This window comes from Fundulus heteroclitus, unplaced genomic scaffold, assembly GCF_011125445.2.
Source record: "Fundulus heteroclitus isolate FHET01 unplaced genomic scaffold, MU-UCD_Fhet_4.1 scaffold_134, whole genome shotgun sequence".
NCBI lineage: Eukaryota > Metazoa > Chordata > Actinopteri > Cyprinodontiformes > Fundulidae > Fundulus > Fundulus heteroclitus.
In genome coordinates, this window is record NW_023396546.1 from 454,865 (window position 1) to 477,626 (window position 22,762).

Sequence of the window (22,762 nt, forward strand, 5' to 3'; positions counted from 1 at the left end):
AAACTCCATCCCAGTTTTCTCTGGCGATGGATTAAAGCTCCAAACGCAGCTTTGATGTTTGATTCTGTTGCTGCTCGGTTGGAGAAAACAGGAAGAACGATCGTTTTAGTTTAAAATCAAGTTTCTGACTGTCAAAATAATTTCTTGTTTAAAGGAAGCGGTCCGATAAAAGCCCGTCTCTAGTTTCTAGGCTGGGCTTTTCCTGCTGGACCCGATGGATGGAAAGAGATTTTGGACCCGACCTTGAACCTTGACCTTTGGCCTCAGACTTCCCTGACCTGATGAGACCGTCAGAGAGCAGTTCTGATTGGCTGTCAGTGAAGCTCTGTAAACATATTGACTTGATCTACTTTAGTCCTCTTTCTATTAAATACTGACGTAAATCTATCTGCAGCCAGTTGAGTTTCATCTTTTTCTGCCGGATTTGATCCACCAGACAAACTGTTTCTGTCTCCTGATTTATGGACTGATAGAAAGAAGCTATTTAGTTCCTGACATCACAGCATTGTGAAATGACACAATGTGTTTCTTAGGTAAAACTTTTGCTTACTAACCAGAAGCTTCTAGTTACTCTGGTTGACATTGACAAATGTCACAATGCTCCTGTATTTGTCAGAATCCACCTGTAAAAATACCAGTTAGAATGCAACAATTGTCATTTCTGACTTAAAAGGACAAAAATACCCATGGACAACATCTTCTAAATTACATAAATAATTACACTATCAACAGATATTTAAAAAAATAAAATCCATACTTGAGTCTTTCTCTAATGTCTTGCTAATAGATGCACATTTCTTTCAATGTCGACCATGCAGACGAATCACCATGGAATAGTTTCACCAGTGAACTTTACCCATCATCACCTGTGGGTGGAGCTAATGAGGTTCTTAAATTTATCTTTAGAACGCTGTCCACACCTAGTTTCTTTCACCAACCAGTACCTCAATAACTTCTTTGGATCAATGGTCAGTGAATTACAGAGCCGGTCCAGCTTTGTCCACCGGTCCAGAAAACCACCTTCAGAGTCCCTCAGCAGCTTTTCTCCCACAGTCTGACCTGATGGGTCCCAAACGGTCCTCCAGATCCAGAACCATGTTAGCGATCCTGATGACTAACAGGACGAGGCGCTGCTGGACGTCCACCTGCTGGAGGATCTCTGCAGCAGAGCGCAGGCCGTCGTCCTGAGGCGTCGTGATCAGGAACAGAGGATGAATGCAGGAGAGACGAGCGGAACCACAGGATGAGGAAGATGAGGGAGAGGAAGGGTGGCGGTGAAAGTGGGCCTCATCCATGTGGGAGCTCAGGAAGTCTTTGAGAACGGCGATGAAGCAGGAAGTGCTGATGTGTGGTGTGAATGATGGAGAGGCGGCCATGATGCAGTTTTAGCATCACTTCCCTCACATCTGGGCCCTTTGTGCCGTCTGAGCTGCTCTGCCTTCCTCTTCACCATCTGCATCCATTACTAACCTCCTCCAGACTAAACGCTGAGGTCCATGAACCACCCAGACGGGTCAGCAGGGTCTCACTCGTCCAGCCGGGTCCGCTTTCAGACGTTTAAAGGTTTTAGTTCAGGTTTCATGTCGTCTCTCTGGGTTTTAAAGTCCGTTACAGGATGCTGAGTAACAGAAGCGTCTAATTCCCACAAATGGAATAAACTAATTGATCTTAACCCCAGTTTAACTTTGCTACAGCAACACGGTTCACAAATTGTCTGAAATTCCGGTTGGAGAATAACGTAAAGATACGCTTCAGCATTACGGGTGACGTTTTATCACTCTCCGTTTTATCTCTTCTTTCTTTCACCTCTTCTCTTTCTTTTTTTTTCTCTCTCTCGTTGTTCTTCCTTTACTCTCCCATTTTAGTGTCCATATAATTTGAAATTCTCCCTGCAGAAATCACAATAAAGCTATTTGCATGCATAAATCAAGCGGAGCACTATGGCGAAAGCTATTCCCTGCACTTGTAAAAGCAAAATCTGTCGAGCTCTATCTGGCATTGAGAAATCAATTCCTATTGCCACATTGCTAGAAAGGACACTGGGGGGGGGGGGGGGGACCTGAAGTTGAAAATGTGGGACTGTCCCTTTAAGAGGAGCAGCAGGACGCGCGTTCACACATTTCCTGTGACAAAATAAAAGTCCAGAATAGGAAGAAGTGATGTGGAAATGTTCCATGTGGTTCTGTTGTTGGTGTTGGTTCAGCTTCTGGTTTGGTGCCGCAGGAGTTTAGCTAGAAAATGAAAAACTGGTCTTCAGTCTGTCCAAGTCAGCAGTTTGGAAGTAAAGAAGCTGATTTTAGTCCCAGACTGTCAGCGTCGGCTCTTCTTTCATTCTCAACATGTTTTCGAGGTTTGGAAAGATGGAGCAGAAATATAATTTCATCATTGCTTTGAGTTTCTGCTGCTGATTTATTTAACTAAAGAACAAAATCTGTCATAAAAAAAAAGTCAGAAAGAAGATGGAAATGTTTTACTGTAAATTAGGACATTTTGAAAGTCAGTGTTGATAGAAAAATCTGTTTTATTGAAACAAGCGTCAGAGTTTTATTGAAATACTGAAAATTGATCAGAGGAACAGAAGAGAATGAGCAGCAAATGAATAAAAAAATCTGTTGATTTCACATTAAAACACATGAAGTAGAACTGCAGCAAATCTACAAAAGGAAGATTTAACATCTGAATCTAAAAAGTGTTTAGAAAAATAGGAGCTGACAGAAACAGATAATGTCCAGAGATTGAGAAAAACTGGCCAACATTTCAATGAAATCTGACTGATGAATGAAAGTAAAAAACCAAGAGAGAAAGTCAACATGCTGATATTCAGAGTGAAGCTTTGACTGGAAACAGGCAGAAAAACAACACGTGGATCCTGGAATAATCCCAGCTTCCATCTTTAAAGGACTGGAAGAGGAAGAAGTTTCCAAGGAATCATTTAGAAGAGTTTCACAAAGAAACAGATTGAATCCATGAATGTGAAAACGTGTTTCTGAGTGAAAGAGACAGACATGAACAGACTGAACTATCTGTTCAACAGGGAGAGGCTTTCTCTGACAGGAGGAGACTCTTTAGACTCAATCAGCACAGAAACACTGAGGAACCAGAACTGGACCACAAGAACCCAAAGCCAGGAAGCAGAGGTTCAGTGAATGTGGTGTTGAAGGTGTGGAGGTGGATCAGTGAGTCAGAGGAGACTCTGTAGAAGGACAGAATACCAGCAGGACAGTCCACATACACTGCTACTCTGTTGGAGACGGAGGAGGAGATTAATGTTTTTCTGTTATTGTGACAGACAGAGTAACCACCATGATCAGAGCAGATCAGACTCCAGGACTAATCATTCTCTCCAAACCAACAGTCATCACTGTTTCCTTTCCTCCTAATTCTTCTGTAACTCACTGATATATAAACTCCTCCTCTCCACTCGACCTCCCAGTAACAGCGACCAGTCAGATCAGTTCTACACAGCAGCTGAGGATAACTAAATCTGTCTGGATGATCAGGATATGACTGAAGCTCCTCCAGTGTCACCTTCCTGTTGTCTTCAGACAGTTTGAGGTTTCTGCTCACTGTGTTTGTGTCGATTGTGAGTTGACAGGAATCTGATGGAGAGAACAAAGACAATCCAGCTGCAGTTATTGATCATTTATTGACACTTTGATGATGACTCCTGAATGAGTGATGGACAGTTTGAAGATGGTTGAATGTGAGCTGCTTTGTTGTCATGAATCAAATGAAAAACACACTTACACTTCCTCAGACCTGGTGTCAACCATCGGACTCCAGCAGGCTCCACCCTGAAAGGAGGAGGGGGGTCAGACCATCAGTCTCTTTCAGCAGCAAACATGGACATTACATGTCTCTCAGACACACATTGTCCTCCACTGAGAAAGGACCAGTCCAACATTTGGACACGTCCACTTGTTGTAAAAATCCAGAGAAAGAAAGAAGAGCTGAGAGCAGACAGACAACTGGGCTCTGATGATGATGATGATGATGATGATGATGATGATGATGATGATGATGATGATGATGAAACATTACAACCTGCAGTGGATTTAGTGTCGCTGTGGGAAATTCATGTGTTCTGTGCTGCAGCGCTCTGATTGGCTGAGATCAGAAATGGAGCAGGTTTTAAAAGAGAAGGGCCGACCTCTTCATGAACTAAGTGACCCTCTGTGGCTGGCAGACCTGGCATCTTTAGTTGATCTTACGCATCGTCTGAATACACTGAACAAGAAGCTACAAGGCAAAGAACAGCTGGTGCCACACCTGTATGCACACCTGAAAGCCTTCTGGGTAAAGCTCCGCCTCTTTGAGACACAACTACGAGGCTTTAATGCTGCACACTTCCCTGCTCTGTCTGAAATCACGTCTGCTTTTCCAAAGGCCGACCTTTCTGCTAAAAAGGAGAAATATGTGTCTGTGATTGCATCTCTGGTGACAGAATTCAACCAGCGTCTCCAAGACTTTTCTGTCATTGAAAAACAAATCCAGCAGTTCTCCACCTCCTTCCTGGTGGATGCAGAAGAAGTGGAAGAGAGTCTGCAGTTAGAACTGATTGAAATGCAATGTGATGATTCTCTGCAGAGTCAACATCAGCTTCTCTCCCTCCCTGAATTCTTTCAGAGTTTGGATAATGCCAAGTTTCCTCTGATGAGACGCCACGCAGAAACAATGATGAGCCTGTTGGGCTCAACATCCAGATGTGAACAAAGATTTTCTCTGTTAAATCAGAACAAAAGCAGACTGAGAAGCAAAATGACTGACAGCATCTCTGTGAAGTCCTTCGTGTCTCAACCATCAAACTTTCTGCTGACATGTCAGCCATCCTTCAATCAAAGGACAGCATCACTGCTCCCACTGACTGCAATGTTCTTCACATTATAGCTGACTTAGAAATACACACAGTATTCATGTGGCAATATGGCACCTCTAGTGTGGCCCTTTGGTTAGTTTTCTGGATTTGGCCCTCACTAAAAAAGTTTGGACACCCCTGGTATAAAGTGTTAATGTTCCCCCTTTTATTAAGGAAGATAAAAAAGGTGAATATATAAATCTACTTTAGGACCTTTAAATGAAATAAAGACAAGTAACAAGTGCTTCTCTGTATAAAACACTAAAATAAAAACACTCAGGGTGTCAATCTAAAATCCCAGTTCAATAATATTTGCTTAAATGCTTATTAATTAAAGCTAAAGCCAGCAAACACCAAGCTAACCCTACGTTGCAGGCCTGTTTCCATGCTTGTGAATATGGAGACCAAACTCAGTGGTCGCTTCACTCAAAGAGCAAATAATAAACTAAAAAGGTCCCTTGTGCCAGATGAATAATAATCCTAACAGAAACGCTCTGCTCCGTTTAGTCCTCCTCTCCTGTGGAAAAAACTCAGCTCCCACAGTCACGGCTCTGACTCCAATACTAGGCCACCTGCTTTATAAGTTTGTTTTTTATTAATTCTGCATTATTTTAACTACATGTGCTGTGTTTCTGTGCCTCAGCGCTCTTACTGCTCCTCTCTCCTCCCTTCCCTCAGACTCAGGTGCTTTTATCAGCGGCCAGCCTTCAAAACGTGAATCACTACGTTTAATGTCCTTCCAATCGTACCAAAATGTCCCAATTAAAGTCAATAGGAGAGTCAGTAGCTGTATTTCATGCTATTTTGTTTTTAACGACATAGAACCAGCGGTGCTTCAATGGAATGCTGCCTTGCTCTTTAATTCAGGTGAGCATAATTACGTTAAATGTAATTTAGGTGTGGACTTTTAAGGGTCATTTTAAGGAACTTGTAACATCAGGGGCTTCAGCTCAGACCCATTATTCCTCCTCTTCCCTCTAAAGGGAAGAGACTGAGATGAGGGAAGAGACTGAGATGATAAACCTGTGGCTGTGAAAGGTGATGATGGTTATAAACTGTAACAGGCTAGAAGTTCATGGAGCTGAAAAGAGGGAAACATCAGCAGCTGGATCAGCATAAAGACGCAGCGTGAAGCCCTGAGTGCTTTAAGTGTTCCTGCTGAGGGGAAAATGTCAGACCATACAGGCTTGATGAAACTCAGCCTGATTCACCAATGAGGTTATAGATCTACACCGATAAACAAACCCATAGATTAATGTGTAACAGTGTAATAATACGGTCAATAAACTAAAGCCTCCCCTTGGAATAGGTAAAGATAACTAGCAAATTCATAAACGATTGTTTTTAACAGCAGACAAACTGAACTAAACAGACGCCAACGTCAAACTGAACTGACGTCAACAGCAGACATCAACTGAAATAATAATAATAAAAAAATAACCTGAATTTAACAGACGTCAACATATTCCATATTGTGATTTACTTTTTAGGCCAATTATACACAATTTAAACCTGTTTCTATTTTAACAACCATGTTGTCAAGCATTCCCAATGCAAACAATGAGGACACACCTTTGATGTGCAAAGCTGTTCGATGTTCGGTTGTAGAGAAGAAAGAAACAGCAGCAAGTCATCATGCACTTGTAGCCTTGACCGGTTTTAGTTTTTGATCAGGGTGAGAGTGGAAAACCCACATTCACACAGGTAAGTGGAGGTGAAGGGCATCAGGACTCATGGCTTTGGTGGACACATGGAGAAACTCGCTCTCGACACTCAACCAAAATCGCGTAATCGTCATTTCCACCAGTCTCTGTTTTAAGTCCACATTTGAGCTGAGCTCAACAAGAGCCTCCTCCTCTTGGACGCTCAGTTCATTGCAGACTGTGGGTGGGAAAGAGAAGGGGTTCCTGACCCACTGGTTTCCCAGTGGCTCCTCTCCAAAATACTCTCAGAACTGATCATTCAGCCCGTTCAGATGCTGATGACCGGTTTCTCAGAGTTGAGCGGCAGCGCTGTCTTATATTTCTTAGCACCTCTCCTGCGACTCTTTGGCGCCCCCCAGGGGAGGTGCCCCTCACCTATTGAAAACCACTGATCTAGGCTACATGGTCCTGATCCAAGCTGGATGAGTTCTGAATGGATCTGAGGCTTTAAAGCAGCTTTTAAAGCCAACATATCACCAGAACCCAGTTCTGCATTGTTGGGTCTCAACTCAGACGGTCAGAGGGACCAACAAAGTTCTACCTCTTCAATCTGCTGCTCACTGCAGCCTTGAAATGCAGATCAACTGATTGGTTGAAGGCAGAACCTCCATCCTACAACTGGTGGTGCTGAAAGTTTGGGCCAGGTACCAAATGGAGAGAAGAACCAACCTGACCAGACTTTAAATGAATGTGTTCAATAGGCGTTGGGAACCTGTAGTAATGTTACTGATGCAATAAAACTAAAGGTAGTAATTAGTAATTGGATCATTGTTAGATGGAGGATCTGAGACTTTGTGACAACACAGCTCTGACCCAATACTGATGATCTGGTTGTTGTTCTTTTTCTCTTTTTGTTGTTTAGAAAATTAAAAAACTCAATAAAATTTAATTTAAAATGGGTTTCATCATGTGAATCTAACTGGTGAACTTCTCTTTCACAAATATATTCAGAGTTCCTATTCAACACCATTAAAGACCCTCGGCCCTTTAATTTTCCCTGTGAGCCGTTCTTAGTGAGGAGAATATTACAGAAAACTGGGTAATGATCTCTGCCTGCAGACGAGTCGTCTAATAAATCCCATTTCACACCCAGCTGAAATATTCCTGGACACTAGTGTTAAATCAAGCACTGATCCATTTCCTGGATGAACATCTGTTCTGGTCCATCTTCCATCATTCAACAGGATTAATTATTAGCCTCTAAATTTTCTTCTACCATTTCTCCATTTCCATCTGTTCTGTTTCCTCCCCATAATATTCCATGTGCATTAAAGTCACCACATATTACTGATTATCTCCACCTTTAATCTGCATTAACTGATTCGGATCTAACTTTTTACAAGGATTATAATAGTTAACTATAATTAATTAACCTCATTTATTATTCTCTCTATTACTACATATTCTAGATCAGTTTTATTCAGAAAACTAGTTACAGTTTTATTTTATCTTTTATACATTTTATCCATCTGTGCTTTTTTTGAACACATTTAACACGTTTTCACCTCTTATCACAACAACCTCCTGCCATCTTGGAGGAAAAGTCACCATGAATGATGTGACATTTTCTCCATAATCACACATGAACTCTGAGCTGCTGCTTTCAGCTCCGTACCTGGATCATCTAGTCTGGAGTCAAAGGGAAAGAAAGGAACCAAATCTCAGCAGCTCCAGATTTAGCTCCACAAATGTGATAAGATAAAAACTGAATAAAGTTACAACCAAAATGATTCTTTACTCTGGCTCATCTAGATTTAAAGATATTTTCATTCAACCAAGAAGTAGGAAGGGAATGAGGCAGGTAGGTTTCAAGATATAACGATGTATAAGGAGTTAAGAATCTATTTAATTTATATTTTATTAGAATGGCATGTTGAAAATTATTTGTAGACTTTTTAATAATGCATGTCAAAAGTTTTACTGAATTTAAAGCACTGGAACACATATAATTAGTGCTTAGCAGCTTTTTACGTCTTTTAAAGGTTATTCTGACATTTTTCTTTGGAGCTCAGAGTCCTGCAGGCTGGAAGTCCTCTTACCATCACCATCATTTCCACCTCAGTGTCTGTTCTAACATCAGGTTTCTTAGTTCATTTTTACACTTTCAGAATATGGATCCTCTACTCCACTTGTAATGATGATTTCTAAAATTAAGTTCCAGCTCACTATGGTGGTGATCACAGGGTGGGCTCTGGTTAAATGCCTGGATGACCCCAGATCCAATGAGCATGCCAAGTGATGCTTTCTGCTTTCTTTAATAAGCAGATTTAGGTCTCTGTATGTGTGTGGTTCTACAAACTATAATAAACTAATAAAAACAAAAATTATAATCTGATGTTATCACAACTCTCATATTAGTACATCACACAAATCATTACAGCCACATGCTGTCTAGTAAACCTAACAGGCCTTTATTTGGAGCCCAAACTAGATCTGAGAACAAATAAAAACTGTTTTATGTTCTTCCAGTCTTGTGCTTCAATCACTGATAATGTGGAGATCAAGCAAACAAGGCAACTACATGATCAGAATCACCAACTGAAGAGAACAAGTTAGCTTAGTTAGCCATATCTGCTGTCAGCTAAAATGAGCTGATAGAAAAAAATACAGAACAATAAACCTACTTATTCTGATAGGACAAAAAAAAAAAACTCAGCAGTCTCAAGGACACACGCTGTCAGGAAATACAACATAGACTGCTTCTAAAATTCAGCTTGTAAAGATCCTCACTGCTTCCAGAAACACCATTTTTACATCTCTTCTAACACGACTCAAAACGCGTCCTGGTGGTGAGCCTGGAAACTGCACCACAGTCCTGCCTTCAAAACATCACTCGTCTATAGCAGATAGTTTAATTTACATACAGATCCTCAGATTATGATTAGTGATCTTTGTATTTTTAAATCTTTCCGACATATCTGGTCTGGATGCACCTGCATAACTTTCTTGTGATAAAGAAGCTCACATGCTTACAGATTTACTGTGTTTCCACATCCAAGGACACAGAGAGAATTTGAGTTAGATAGGAACTGGATCATACCAGTGGCTGCACTCCTCTGAAGATTACTCCCTCTTTCTTTGTTAACCCAGAATGTGTAAAAGTTTATTGTTTTCTTTTTCTCTTGACTCTGTTTCCTGACTGCGTTAATTTAATTCAATCAAATTTTATTTATATAGCGGCCATTCATGAAACATGTCATCTCATGGCACTTTCCAAAGTCAGACTCCATCAGATCCTCCAGGTTGGTCAGAAAGTTTCCTCTCTAAGGAAACCCAGCAGGTTGCATCAAGTCTCTCCAAGCAGCATTCACTCCTCCTGAAAGAGCGTAGAGCCACAGTGGACAGTCGTCTGCATTGTTGATGGCTTTACAGCAATCCCTCATACTGAGCATGCATGAAGCGACAGTGGAGAGGAAAACTCCCCTTTAACAGGGAGGAGAACCTCCAGCAGAACCATAAATTAATCCCATGCTGTCTGATAATTTTGCCAATCGGAAGCATATATATAGTAAATAGAATTGGTCCAAGGACTGAACCCTGTGGTACTCCACAGGTGACCCTCGAGTTTGAGGAAGATTTATTATTAACATGAACAAACTGGAATCTGTCCGACAGATAAGATTTAAACCAGCCTAATGCTTTCCCCTTAATCCCTACAGTAAGCTCAAGTCTTTGTAGGAGAATATTGTGATCAACTGTATCAAATGCAGCACTGAGATCTAACAGGACAAGTATAGACACAAGTCCATTATCTGAGGCCATGAGAATATCATTAGTGACCTTCACCAGAGCTGTTTCAGTGCTATGATGAGCTCTGAAGCTTGACTGAAACTCCTCAAGTAGGTCATTACTTTGTAAATGTTCACAAAGTTGATTAGCAACTATTTTCTCAAGAATTTTAGATAAGAAAAGAAGATTAGATATAGGTCTGTAATTTACTAACTCATCTTGATCAAGAGAAGGTTTCTTAAGTAAAGGTTTAATAACAGCTACTTCAAAAGCCTATGGTACATATCCATTTACTAAGGATAGATTAATCATGTCTAAAATCAGTGGCGGTTCTAGACCAAATTTACCAGGGGGATCAAGGTGAGGCCAGTGTTTTTTCACAGGGGCACAGAACAAAAAAATGAAACAATGAAATGGCAATATTTAACTGTGTAATAATATTAAGTGAGGCACTTGTGGCTCTGGAACTGCAGATTTCAGACCCTTGATCTAGCAATTGAAAACTTTGGTCCCAGCTCAATACAGCTAAAGCTAAACTTGAAACATCTTAATTTGTATATCCTTCTTAGAGTAAAACTGTGTAGGTAAAAAATAAAATTGGTCAAAGTGACCAACCAGTTATGGTTTCTTTGCCATTGTAAGTAATTATTAGAAGTGTATTTAATGTTATGTCTTTAGTACAGGGGCCATAACAGGGGCCAGGACCAGTTCTACAGGGGCATGGTCCCCTGTTGGCCCCTGTTTAGAACCGCCCCTGTCTAAAATAGTGCCACTGATCAAAGGGAATATGTCCTTAAACAATTTGGTTGGGATTGGGTCTAACATACAGGTAGAAGGTTTAGATGAAGCTAAAATTTTAGACCTCATATTCAGTAGACCACATTTAATTGTTTTATTTTTTGGTTCAAGTTGAGTCATATTGATGTTTATTAGATTTTTATGATTTGCTGCTTTTAAATCCGCCTTTGATCTATTAAGTGTTGGCCATGGGAAAGACACCGTCTCAATAGGGTAATGGGTGGGTAACAGTACAGAAGCTGCAGAGAGGAGTGTTAAACTACGGCTCTGCTTCCTGGTCTGGACCCTGGGTTGTCAGCATTTAGGAGACATTAAGGGACAGAAACATTCAGACGTTTCTCGCCTTTGAATTAAATAACATTCAAAGACAAAGATGCATCTTTTCTCTTGATTACAAAATTAGTGGTGTGCTTACTTAATTGATAATTATTAATATCCACTACGAGAGCATCATGCTGAGCCTGCCAGGATTTGCATCATCATCTTGAATCTTCCCACTGTGGGACGCTGCATTAAACTATTCCTAATTAACCATTAGATTTATTTAAATAAACTCCAATTATTCTAACTGCAAGTGATAAGAGGAGTAGGAGAGGGATAGGTGGGATTTAATTGAAGAGGTTTGATTTATGATCTGTAAAATCAGTTCAAACTTTGCCAAAAAGTTCCTCTATACCGTTATTCCTCCATACCTGAGAGTTTCCAGTCTCCAGCGTGGATCCTTCAGTCCAGCCGACAGCAGCTTCACTCCTGAGTCTCCTGGATGATTGTAGCTCAGGTCCAACTCTTTCAGGTGGGAGGGGTTGGAGCTCAGAGCTGATTTCAGAGAAACACAGCCTTCCTCTGAGACCAGACAGCCTGACAAGCTGCAGACACACAATTCAACACAAGATGTTGTTTTAATAAGCAAAAAATAGAAATCAAACTGTATTTTGTTCTGTAGGTTATAAAAAGTAACATCTGACACATTTAAACGGATTAATCCTGACTAGAGCTTCACTGGGTTGGAAACTGCAAACTGACACAAACTCTGCAGAAGGTTCTGGCTTTAAGGGAAATTCAAACTGGACCTAAAATACCAAAGATAAACTGGTTGTCCCAGTAGAACCATTGTTCTGGTGTCTAGATCGCTTTAATATTTTTTAATCTAATTGGAGTCAATAATTGAAGCTGAGATAAAGAATAAAGCAGTGGTTTGGATCAGTGGCATTAGCAGCGTATGGTGAACACATATTTCTCACTTGCAGAATCAGCAGAATGTCTTTGAGAAATCTCCCATCTGAGGTCAGATCCAGTCTTTCAGTGCGCTCCCTTTCTTCTACTCTTTATTAAACTTTTTCCCATATTTTCCCCACTTACTGCCTCTCATTCTCTTGCTGTCTCATCACTAGTTTCCCTGTCACTCTGGGCTCTGGCCTGCGTGTGTTTGGGATGTGCTGAATCAACTCTGGCAGACGTGATGACCAGGAAACTGGGACATGGAAAGGACAAACTATCTACCACTAATATTCCGCTTTATTGTGGGAAACTGAGAGATAATTAAATTATTTCTCTCAGAAAGAAAGTCAAGCCCAAACAAACAACTTCACCTTCAAAAACACTGGGTCCTGGTTGTGGGAGTAGTTGAGCAGTCGTGGTGTTGCCTGTGCACAAATAATCTTTTCTGTCTTTTTCTTTTGACTCATTGTCAGATTATGGTGGAGCAGGTAGTGACTATATGGAATACAATAAAAACGAATGTGATTGTTTTTAAATTACTTAATCCAAATGTCATTTTTGGGTTTAATCCATCTTTTTAACAAACATCTAAATGTCTTTCTTCATGAGATCTGGGGCTGTTTAGAAAACATCCAGGGCTTCAGACCATTTTGGTAGAATAACAGCTTTTTCTTTTCTCTCAATATTTCTGCTTCCAGCTCTGCTTTGATAGCTCTGCTTCATCTTTCTCTGTTCTCATCTCTCCTGCTGCTCAATCAGCGCACTGCATTCTGGGATCTTTATGTGCTCAGACAGAATAGTACATTTTAGTAAATGGAAAGGGGAGCAGAAGTTGATGATGCATTATGTTACATTTTTCTGTTACCTTTGTGATTGTAAATCTTAATTATTTTATTTAAACATACATAAATAATTAATGGGTACTGTTAAATGGCTGGGTAACCAGTGGGTCCCCTTACTGGTGGGGGCCCAGGTGGTTGTTTTCAGCTTCTCTGCATTGAGGTAACGTATAGTTGTCTGTAGATGAATAATATAACAGAATCAGAATGTTTATTATTGTCATTGTACATCATGTTCCACACATGTACAACGAGATTAAAGCCAGCTCCAACCAGTGCACTAATATCAAAATGCCAGATAATCAAAAATATATACAGTACAATATACAGTAGTGTTATGTACATTAGAGATATAATATATGTTGCTGTATAGATTGTTAAATATGTGTGTAAATATTTCAGGACAGAAACTGTAAATATTGTACAGTGTCAAAATTACAGTTTTTTGAATGATGAATAATGTCAATAAACTTATATTTACATAAACTTTTTAGCAGACAAAAGTTAACAAATCTATCAGTGAACTAACATCTCCATCATGTTTTAGCAGGTAATGGACAGAAATCTGGTTTCAACAGGATGGAGAACTTTGTACCTGAGAGTTTCCAGTCTGCAGTTTGGACTCTCCAGTCCAGCAGAGAGAAGCTTCACTCCTGAATCCTGCAGGTTGTTGTTACTCAGGTCCAGTTCTCTGAGACTGGAGGACTGGGAGCTGAGAACTGAGGACAGAGCTTCACAGCTTCTCTCTGAGAGGTTACAGCCACTCAGTCTGAGGAGACAGGGAGAAAAATCTGCTATTAAACAATTCATCAGAAATATTGTTGATTTCTTTACAGTCACCAATGTTCTCCTTGGAAAGATTGATGGATCTGTCTGATTTTACACGTCTTTATGTTGCCTTTTGTTGTGAACTGGTTCATTATAAATAAACTGAAGCAACATGAATCAATATTTACCTCATTAGCAGATTTCTCACTATCAGAAATAAAAGCAGCAACAATCTGTGTCCTTACAGAGCTTTGTTGGAGGCTTTAACCACTGGCAGCAGCCTCAGAAGAACCTCCTCTGAAGCAGAGTATTTCTTCAGGTCAAACACATCCAGATCTTCTGCTGATGACACTAAGATGAAGATCAGAGCTGACCACTGAGCAGGAGACAGTTTATCTGTGGAGAGACTTCCTGAACTCAGAGACTGTTGGATCTCCTCCACTAGAGAACGATCCTTCAGTTCATTCAGACAGTGGAACAGATTGATGCTTTTCTCTGCAGACACATTCTCACTGATCTGCTCCTTGATGTACTGAACTGTTTCCTGATTGGTCTGTGAGCTACTTCCTGTCTGTGTCAGCAGACCTTGTAGGAGTCTCTGATTGGTCTGCAGTGAAAGTCCCAGGAGGAACCGGAGGAACAAGTCCAGGTGTCCATTTGGACTCTGTAAGGCCTGATCAACAGCTGTCTGGTGAAGAGACTTTGGTTTAGGTTTCCTAGAAAATAAAGACCTCTTAGATGTTTGTGTTTCTTCCATCAGGTTGACACCAGAGTTGATGAAGGTCCGATGAACATGAAGAGCAGCCAGAAACTCCTGAACACTCAGATGGACGAAGCAGAACACCTTGTCCTGGTACAGCCCTCTCTCCTCTCTAAAGATCTGTGTGAACACTCCTGAGTACACTGAGGCTGCTCTGATATCGATGCCACACTCTGTCAGGTCTGATTCATAGAAGATCAGGTTTCCTTTCTGCAGCTGATCAAAAGCCAGTTTTCCCAGAGACTCAATCATCTTCCTGCTCTCTGGACTCCAGTGTGGATCTGTTTCAGCTCCTCCATCATACTTGACCTTCTTCACTTTGGTCTGAACCACCAGGAAGTGGATGTACATCTCAGTCAGGGTGCTGGGCAGCTCTCCTCCCTCTCTGGTCTCCAACACGTCCTCCAGAACCGTAGCAGTGATCCAGCAGAAGACTGGGATGTGGCACATGATGTGGAGGCTTCTTGATGTCTTCATGTGGGAGATGATCCTCCTGGCCTGCTCCTCATCTCTGAATCTCTTCCTGAAGTACTCCTCCTTCTGTGGGTCAGTGAACCCTCTGACCTCTGTCACCATGCCAACACACTCAGGAGGGATCTGATTGGCTGCTGCAGGTCGTGTGGTTATCCAGAGGCGAGCAGAGGGAAGCAGTTTCCCCCTGATGAGGTTTGTCAGCAGAACATCCACTGAGGTGGACTCTGTAGCATCAGTCAGGATCTCCTGGTTCTGGAAGTCCAGAGGAAGTCGACTCTCATCCAGACCATCAAAGATGAACAGAACCTGGAAGTGTTCAAAGCTGCAGATTTCTTTGGTTTCAGTAAAGAAGTGATGAACAAGGTCCACCAAGCTGAACTTTTTCTCTTTCAGCACATTCAGCTCTCTGAAGGTGAATGGAAATATGAAGTGGATGTTCTGGTGGGCTTTGTCTTCAGCCCAGTCCAGAGTGAACTTCTGGGTTAAGACTGTTTTCCCAATGCCAGCCACTCCCTTTGTCATCACTGTTCTGATTGGTTGATCTCTTCCAGGTGGGACTTTAAAGATGTCTTCTTGTCTGATGGTTGTTTCTGGTCTGTGTGGTTTCCTGGATGCTGTTTCAATCTGTCTGACCTCATGTTCATCATTGACCTCTCCAGTCCCTCCCTCTGTGATGTAGAGCTCTGTGTAGATCTGGTTCAGAAGGGTTGGACTTCCTGCTTTAGCGATCCCCTCAAACACACACTGGAACTTCTCCTTCAGACCAGATTTAAGTTGATGTTGACAAACTGCAGCAAGATGTTCTAAATTAACACAAAAAGTGAAATCAGGAAGGAAACCAAATGATCTTCTGAAGATGATGTGAATAAATGTGATTCCATCTCTTCAGACATCAGTAAATGTGTGATTTATCCATCAGGTTAAATCTTTGTAGAAATCCTCTTACTGCTCTGCAGACGGTCAGCCAGCTCCTCCTGCTTCATCCTCCTCAGGAAGTTCACAGTGATCTTCATCAGTGCCTCTCTGCTGCTCCTCCTCTGCTCTTCATCCTCACCTTCCAACACCTCCTCATCATCTCTCTGACTCTCTGAGCAGTCTGGGTCATCTGGACTCAGAACCTTCTGGATCTTCTTCAGCTCCTTCTTCACAAAAGTGACAATGTTGTCCTCCAGCAGCTGGAACAGAATAATATATGAAGGACACATCAGACTGAGATCATGGATCCAAACATCAGAACCATGTTGGACAGACTGACGGTCCACTGGTCCACAAAGTCCAGCATGGAGACGACTGAACAGAACCGATGGAAAAGTAGTTGTTGTACATGTACAGACCATAAATATGGAGTCCAGCTGGGTTTGATGCTGCCGGGCAGACGGACCTCTGGGAACCTCTGAGTTCTGCTGGTCCACTCTGTGGAGGAACCAGAACAATTAGGAAGGAAGGAAATATTCATCCAGCAGTTTTCACAGATGAAATCACCAAGAGCTTCACAGTAAAAGTCCTTAAAACAGAAAAACTGAAATGAACAAGTCACAAAGAAGTCAACAAGAGGAAGAAGAAATAAAAAAGCTTGCAGATGATTTTGTAAAAGTACAAAAATTTCAAAGCGTGTGTCTGCACTACCTACAGAAAGGTTTCCTACGCACAGTTCATTCTGGGGCCTTATTCTTAAACTCAAAAGCAAATTTAGAGGAGCAGATTAAAGCTGACTCCAAAGCCTTTTTGCTATAAGCTTCTACTTTGAAGTTATTCCTCTGGATCCAAAGCACTGGGCTGTTGTCCCTCTGTGGACCTTTGTGGAACATTGTGAGGCTGTGCCACAGGGAACCCTCTATGCTTTTCTTACAGACTACCTACAGCCAACCTCATCTGGTCTTCTGCCCCCTGGAGAGACTTCAGATCCATGGTATAAAAGATGTACAGCAGAGAGGCAATCAACAGGGTAGAGAAGCACAGGGCGGCCAGCAGGTAGAAGGATATACGAGGGAAAGGCTGCTGGGCTCCCAGAGCGAAGCAGGGAACCACTGCTATGGCCAGCTCCAGGAAGAGCAGAGCCAAGCCCATCAATCCAGTACATGCAGTGGTGTAGGGCATCCTCTCAGCGCAGTGCAAGCCCATTTTGACGTCTGTGCGTGCCTCGGTTAGAGTTTCAACCAGCTCAGCTAGCTTCTTTGCGGGACTGTCCTGAGTCTTGTCACTTCCAGTCTGACCTGGAATGTGAGATTCTAGCGGTAACTCGGCAGTGAGAGCCTCCTGATCAGAATATGGGAGAAGATGGCCAGGAACGGAGCCTTTGGTGGTGGACATGAAATCACAATAAACGGCGGCTTTGGAGGAACCCTTGAACAAGATGTAGTCGATCCAAATACCTTTCTCAAAGGGGACGAGCTAATTTTTACTGATGAAGAGGTCATCTGCAAATAAAGTCATACCATTTTCACACCCATCAAATTTAGCTGTTTCTACACAAGAGTCCCTCAGTCCAGTGTAAGACATCAGTAGTCTGCAGCCGAGGTCTTTAGGGCGCATCTTGATGTCACCTCCCACAATGACTACATCTGCTCCTGTAGACGTATGGTGGATGAACTGCTGCGGCTCCCAGGCCTGGACCACTCTGTTGGAGAGGTAAGACTCCTTCTCTCTGCTGAATTCTGCATACAGTTGTGTGACATAGACGTTTGCAGTCAGGGCCGCCAGATTCAGAATGGTCATTTCAACGGCTTTGCCTCCAAACCAGTCCCCATGGTGAGCCATGTAAGGGTAACCGTTCAAAGAGTAGCGATAAAGGGATATGTCAAGGATTTGGAGTTTGGAAAGAATGGCCAGTCCACTTCCTGTGACTCCGCTTTTGAAGTAATGAGAGTTACGATGAGTAGAGGCCAGCTTCGTTTTCAAGTAGAGAAAGTCCTTCTCACTCCATACCTCTTGCAGTTAGATGACTTTGTTAACGGTATGACTTCCTCATTCCGTCCTGCATTAGACAATGTAGCTCCCTTTAAAAAGAAGGTGATTATTCAGAGGAAGCTGACTCCCTGGTTTAATTCAGAGCTGCGTTCCTTGAAGCACAATGTTAGGAAATCGGAGACAAAATGGCGCTCTACACACCAAGATGAATCCTACCTAATCTGGAAAGACAGTCTATTGTTGTATAAAAAGACCCCTCACAGAGTTAGAGCAGCATATTTTTCATCATTAATTGAGGAGAATAAAGATAATCCTAGATTTCTCTTTAGTACAGTTGCCAAACTTACCCAGAGCCACAGCTCTGTTGATCAATCCATTCCCTTAGCTCTTAGCAGTAATGATTTTATGGGATTCTTCATAAATAAAATTGACTCCATTAAAAATAAAATAATTGGCATCTCCCAAACATGATTACCTCATCCTCAGTAAGTGAGGCAGCATTGGAGGAATCTTTAGAACCTGCACAATGTTTGAACTGTTTAGAAGCAGTAGAGCTTTCTGAGCTATCTAAAATTTTAGCTTCATCTAAACCTTCTACCTGTATGTTAGACCCAATCCCTACCAAGTTGTTTAAAGAGATATTTCCTTTGATCAATGGCACTATTTTAGACATGATTAATCTATCCTTAGTAACATTCTCTGGATCAAGATGAGTTAATAAATTACAGACCTATATCTAATCTTCTTTTCTTATCTAAAATTCTTGAGAAAGTAGTTGCTAATCAACTTTGTGAACATTTACAAAGCAATGACCTACTTGAGGAGTTTCAGTCAGGCTTCAGAGCTCATCATAGCACTGAAGCAGCTCTGGTGAAGGTCACTAATGATATTCTCATGGCCTCAGATAATGGACTTGTGTCTATACTTGTCCTGTTAGATCTCAGTGCTGCATTTGATACAGTTGATCACAATATTCTCCTACAAAGACTTGAACATACTGTAGGGATTAAGGGGAAAGCATTAGGCTGGTTTAAATCTTATCTGTCGGACAGATTCCAGTTTGTTCATGTTAATAATAAATCTTCTTCAAACTCTAGGGTCACCTGTGGAGTACCACAGGGTTCAGTCCTTGGAACAATTCTCTTTACTATATATATGCTTCCGATCGGCAAAATTATCAGACAGCATGGGATTAATTTCCACTGTTACGCTGATGACACTCAGCTACATTTATCCATAAATCCAGATGAATCCAATCAATTACTTCAACTGCAGTCATGTCTTGATAACATTAAAAGCTTGATAACTTCAAATTTCCTGCAGTTAAATTCTGAAAAGACGGAGGTGTAATCTTTTGACTTCTTGACCTCAAACAATAAACTTCTTAATCAATTACTTAATCTGGATGGCATTAACTTGGCCTCTGGTAATAAAGTAAAAAATCTTGGTGTTATTTTTAATCAAGACATGTCATTTAAATCCCATATTAAACAGGCTTCCAGAGTTTCCTTTTTTCACCTCAGGAATATCACCAAAATTAGAAAGATTCTGTCCAGGGGTGATGCTGAAAATCTAGTCCATGCATTTGTTACTTTAAGGCTGGACTATTGTAATTCTTTACTATCAGGAAGTCCACAAAATGCAGTTCAAAGTCTTCAGCTGATCCAAAATGCTGCGGCAAGAGTTCTGATGAAAATCAACAAGAGGGATCATATTTCTCCAATTTCAGCTTCCCTTCATTGGCTTCCTGTTAAATAAAGAATAGAATTTAAAATTCTTCTTCTAATGTCTAAAGTCCTAATATTATATAATTTCAACTATCAGAGCTCTAATTACCCCTTCTGTGTCTAACAGAGCACTTCGCTTTCAGACTGCTGGTCTACTGGTGGTTCCTAGTGTCTCTTTATAGTAGCTCAGACACAAAGTACACGCTTTGCATGCATAAGATCGTGGGATCGAATTCCGGTGTGGGAGACTTAATAGAATAGAATTCAACCCCTTTGTCATTGCACTGTCACAAGTACAAAGCAACAAAATGTGTTCTCTGCTTTTAACCCATCCCCTTGGGGAGCAGTGGGCTGCCACTATGCGGCGCCCGGGGAGCAATCTGGGGTTAAGCGTTTTGCTCAGGGATCCAGAGTGCCGGCGCTGGGGATCGAACCGGGTACTTGCATCCTTCTCTGAGTGCAAACGCACTGCTCTAACCACTTGGCCACGACGTCCCCACTTAACCCCAGATTGCTCCCTGGGCGCCGCACATGGCAGCCCACTGCTCCCCAAGGGTGATGGGTTAAAAGCAGAGAACAATTTTCGTTGTAATGTATGTTTCAATGAGAATAAAGATGATATTACTATTACTCTAAAAGTAGAATGGGAGGCAGATCCTTTAGCTATCAGGCTCCTCTCCTGTGGAACCAACTCCCAGTTTTGGTCCTTGAGGCAGACACCCTGTCTACTTTTAAGACTAAGCTTAAAACTTTTCTTTTTGACAAAGCTTATAGTTAGAATGGCTCATGTTACCCTAAGCCAGTGAGCTCACATTATATCTGTCCACACAGAGACAATCAGAAGGTAAAGGTCCATGAAGGACATCTGGATGTGAGCAGAGAACCAGAGGATCCAGGTAGTTGGAGATGTTTAATGTTCCTGCTGATCCACTAAGAACTAGCAGAACCTCTGATGGTCCACTTCAGCTCAGCTTGGTTCCACCAACCACATGATGAAGCTTTCCTTCCCTGCTGAACTGCTCTCACAACGCACACAGGAACCAAGTCTTGATGGGTCAGACTGGCTCTACCAGCTATTTCCCAGCGGGTCGTGGAAATGTGATCCACTGTTAGTCTGACATGGAGCCAGGAAGCAGCAGAACCTCCTGATCAGCATCAACACTCCAGACATGAAGACATGAAGGTGTTTTCATCAGAACAGGGCAGCTGATTTCTGGAGATAACGGATCAAACCTCTGTCTGCAAATAGAACTGGAACATCTGAGAGCTCACTGGGAGGAACTGGGTTTCTGTTCTTTTTTTTTTTTCTTTTGCCACCAAAATCCAAATTTTATACACACTGCTTCGAAGCTGATGATCGAAGGAAACACCACACTCAGTATTCTAACACTTTTGGGAACATCTGGTGTGTCAAATATTGTGTTTGTCTCCCAGTGTCTGTACAAGATTTTGGCAATTGTCTTTGTTCTTACAGTCACCGCTCATTATTAGAGGCAGCAATCATCTGGCCTTTAACCTTGATTTCATGCGTTACCAAAGACGACCTAGCCCTATAGCTCTCCTCACTGTCTGTGTCTCCGAAGCAGCTTGAGGTTGCCGGAGAGTTCACCAAGGCGATGACAAGTCCGTTGAATCTATGTGGGCTGATGGCATGGCAGCAGGACTGGCTGTAGCAGACGGTGTGTCCCTCTGGAACAGAGTCCTCTGACCGTTGCCGTCCAAGCGAGCCGCACTGACACCGTACTCGGCTTTGTCGTCAGCTGAGTCCCTGCTCCTGTTCTGGGCCTGGTCGTTGAGCAGCGTGACCAGGGAGTTGATGTACTTCACGGCCAGATGCAAGATTTTGTTCTTGGTGAGCTTCTTGTCAGGCGGGTGCGTGGGGATAAATTTTCTGAGCTCAGAGAAAGCCCCGTTCCCGTTCTACTGCCGCAAGCGCTCCCGACTGTTGAGGAACACCCGACGGGCGACTTTCTGAGTTTCTGAGGAGGAATAACACCAAGTCTCTGGTTCTGATCCCAGTGATTGTTCCAGCTCCAGCTGAGAAGAACTGAAACTCTTCAGTCACTAAAACTGAGGAAGACTTTCAGATACGATGACAAAACGGTTCAGGAACAAAGAAAGAAAGTCCAGTTAGTTCCATGTTGGATTTGATTCAATCACTATGAATATGGGAGAGGGACTAAACAGTCCAGTTAGCTCATTAACATGGAACAGAACCAATCAGAGTGAGCTCCAGTCCAAATTAAATCTTTGACTTTAAGCAGAGAAAAGTGTTTAATGATGGCGACTAATCAATGAGGCCCAAAAGCAAACAGATCAGAGCTGTTAAACATGATGTAGCAGCATCCAGGACGCCTCCAACAACATCCATTCTTTCCACTTTCACTGCTGTGGTTCTGGAGAACATCCAACACACACCGCTTCACATATGAACATAGAAATGTGGGAAAAAGAGCTGAGCTCACGTTAAACACATGTTGGAATAAAAACATTTCAGACTGACTCAGTTTCCACAGTTACAGCAGTTAGATACAGCTCACCTCTCTGAGGATGGAAGTCCTGAAGATTTGAAGTTAATGATGGCTTTCTTTGACCTGTCGCTCTTAAAGGACACAGAGCTGGGTTCTGGTTCTGGTTGATGTTTACGTGTCCATCTCTTAGGAATCCTGTCAGAAAAAAACTTATTATAACACATTTAGTAGAATTTTACTTAAATACATTTCAATCTGAAAAACTCACACAGAAAGAAAAGGCAATTAGAAGAATTTTATTGATACAATATTTTAAGAGTTTGGCGCTCAGACCTCGGCAGGAAACATTAACGCTGAATTATACTTCAATATGCATAAGCAGGCGTATGAGAACAGGGATATTTTCCCCCGGGCCTGAAACTGGTGGTGGAGTGGAGATAAATAAAGTTTGTTCAGTCCATATGATGATCTGTTTGATCTAGATGTCCAACTTGGATAAACACAGGTTTGCAT

General features: G+C 41.9%; 1 pseudogene; it reads right to left on the bottom strand.

The window, feature by feature from the left end:
* Positions 1–16,715: 16,715 nt before the first annotated feature.
* LOC105925160 lies at positions 16,716–22,432 on the bottom strand (annotated as a pseudogene).
* Between the last annotated feature and the right edge of the window lie 330 nt (positions 22,433–22,762).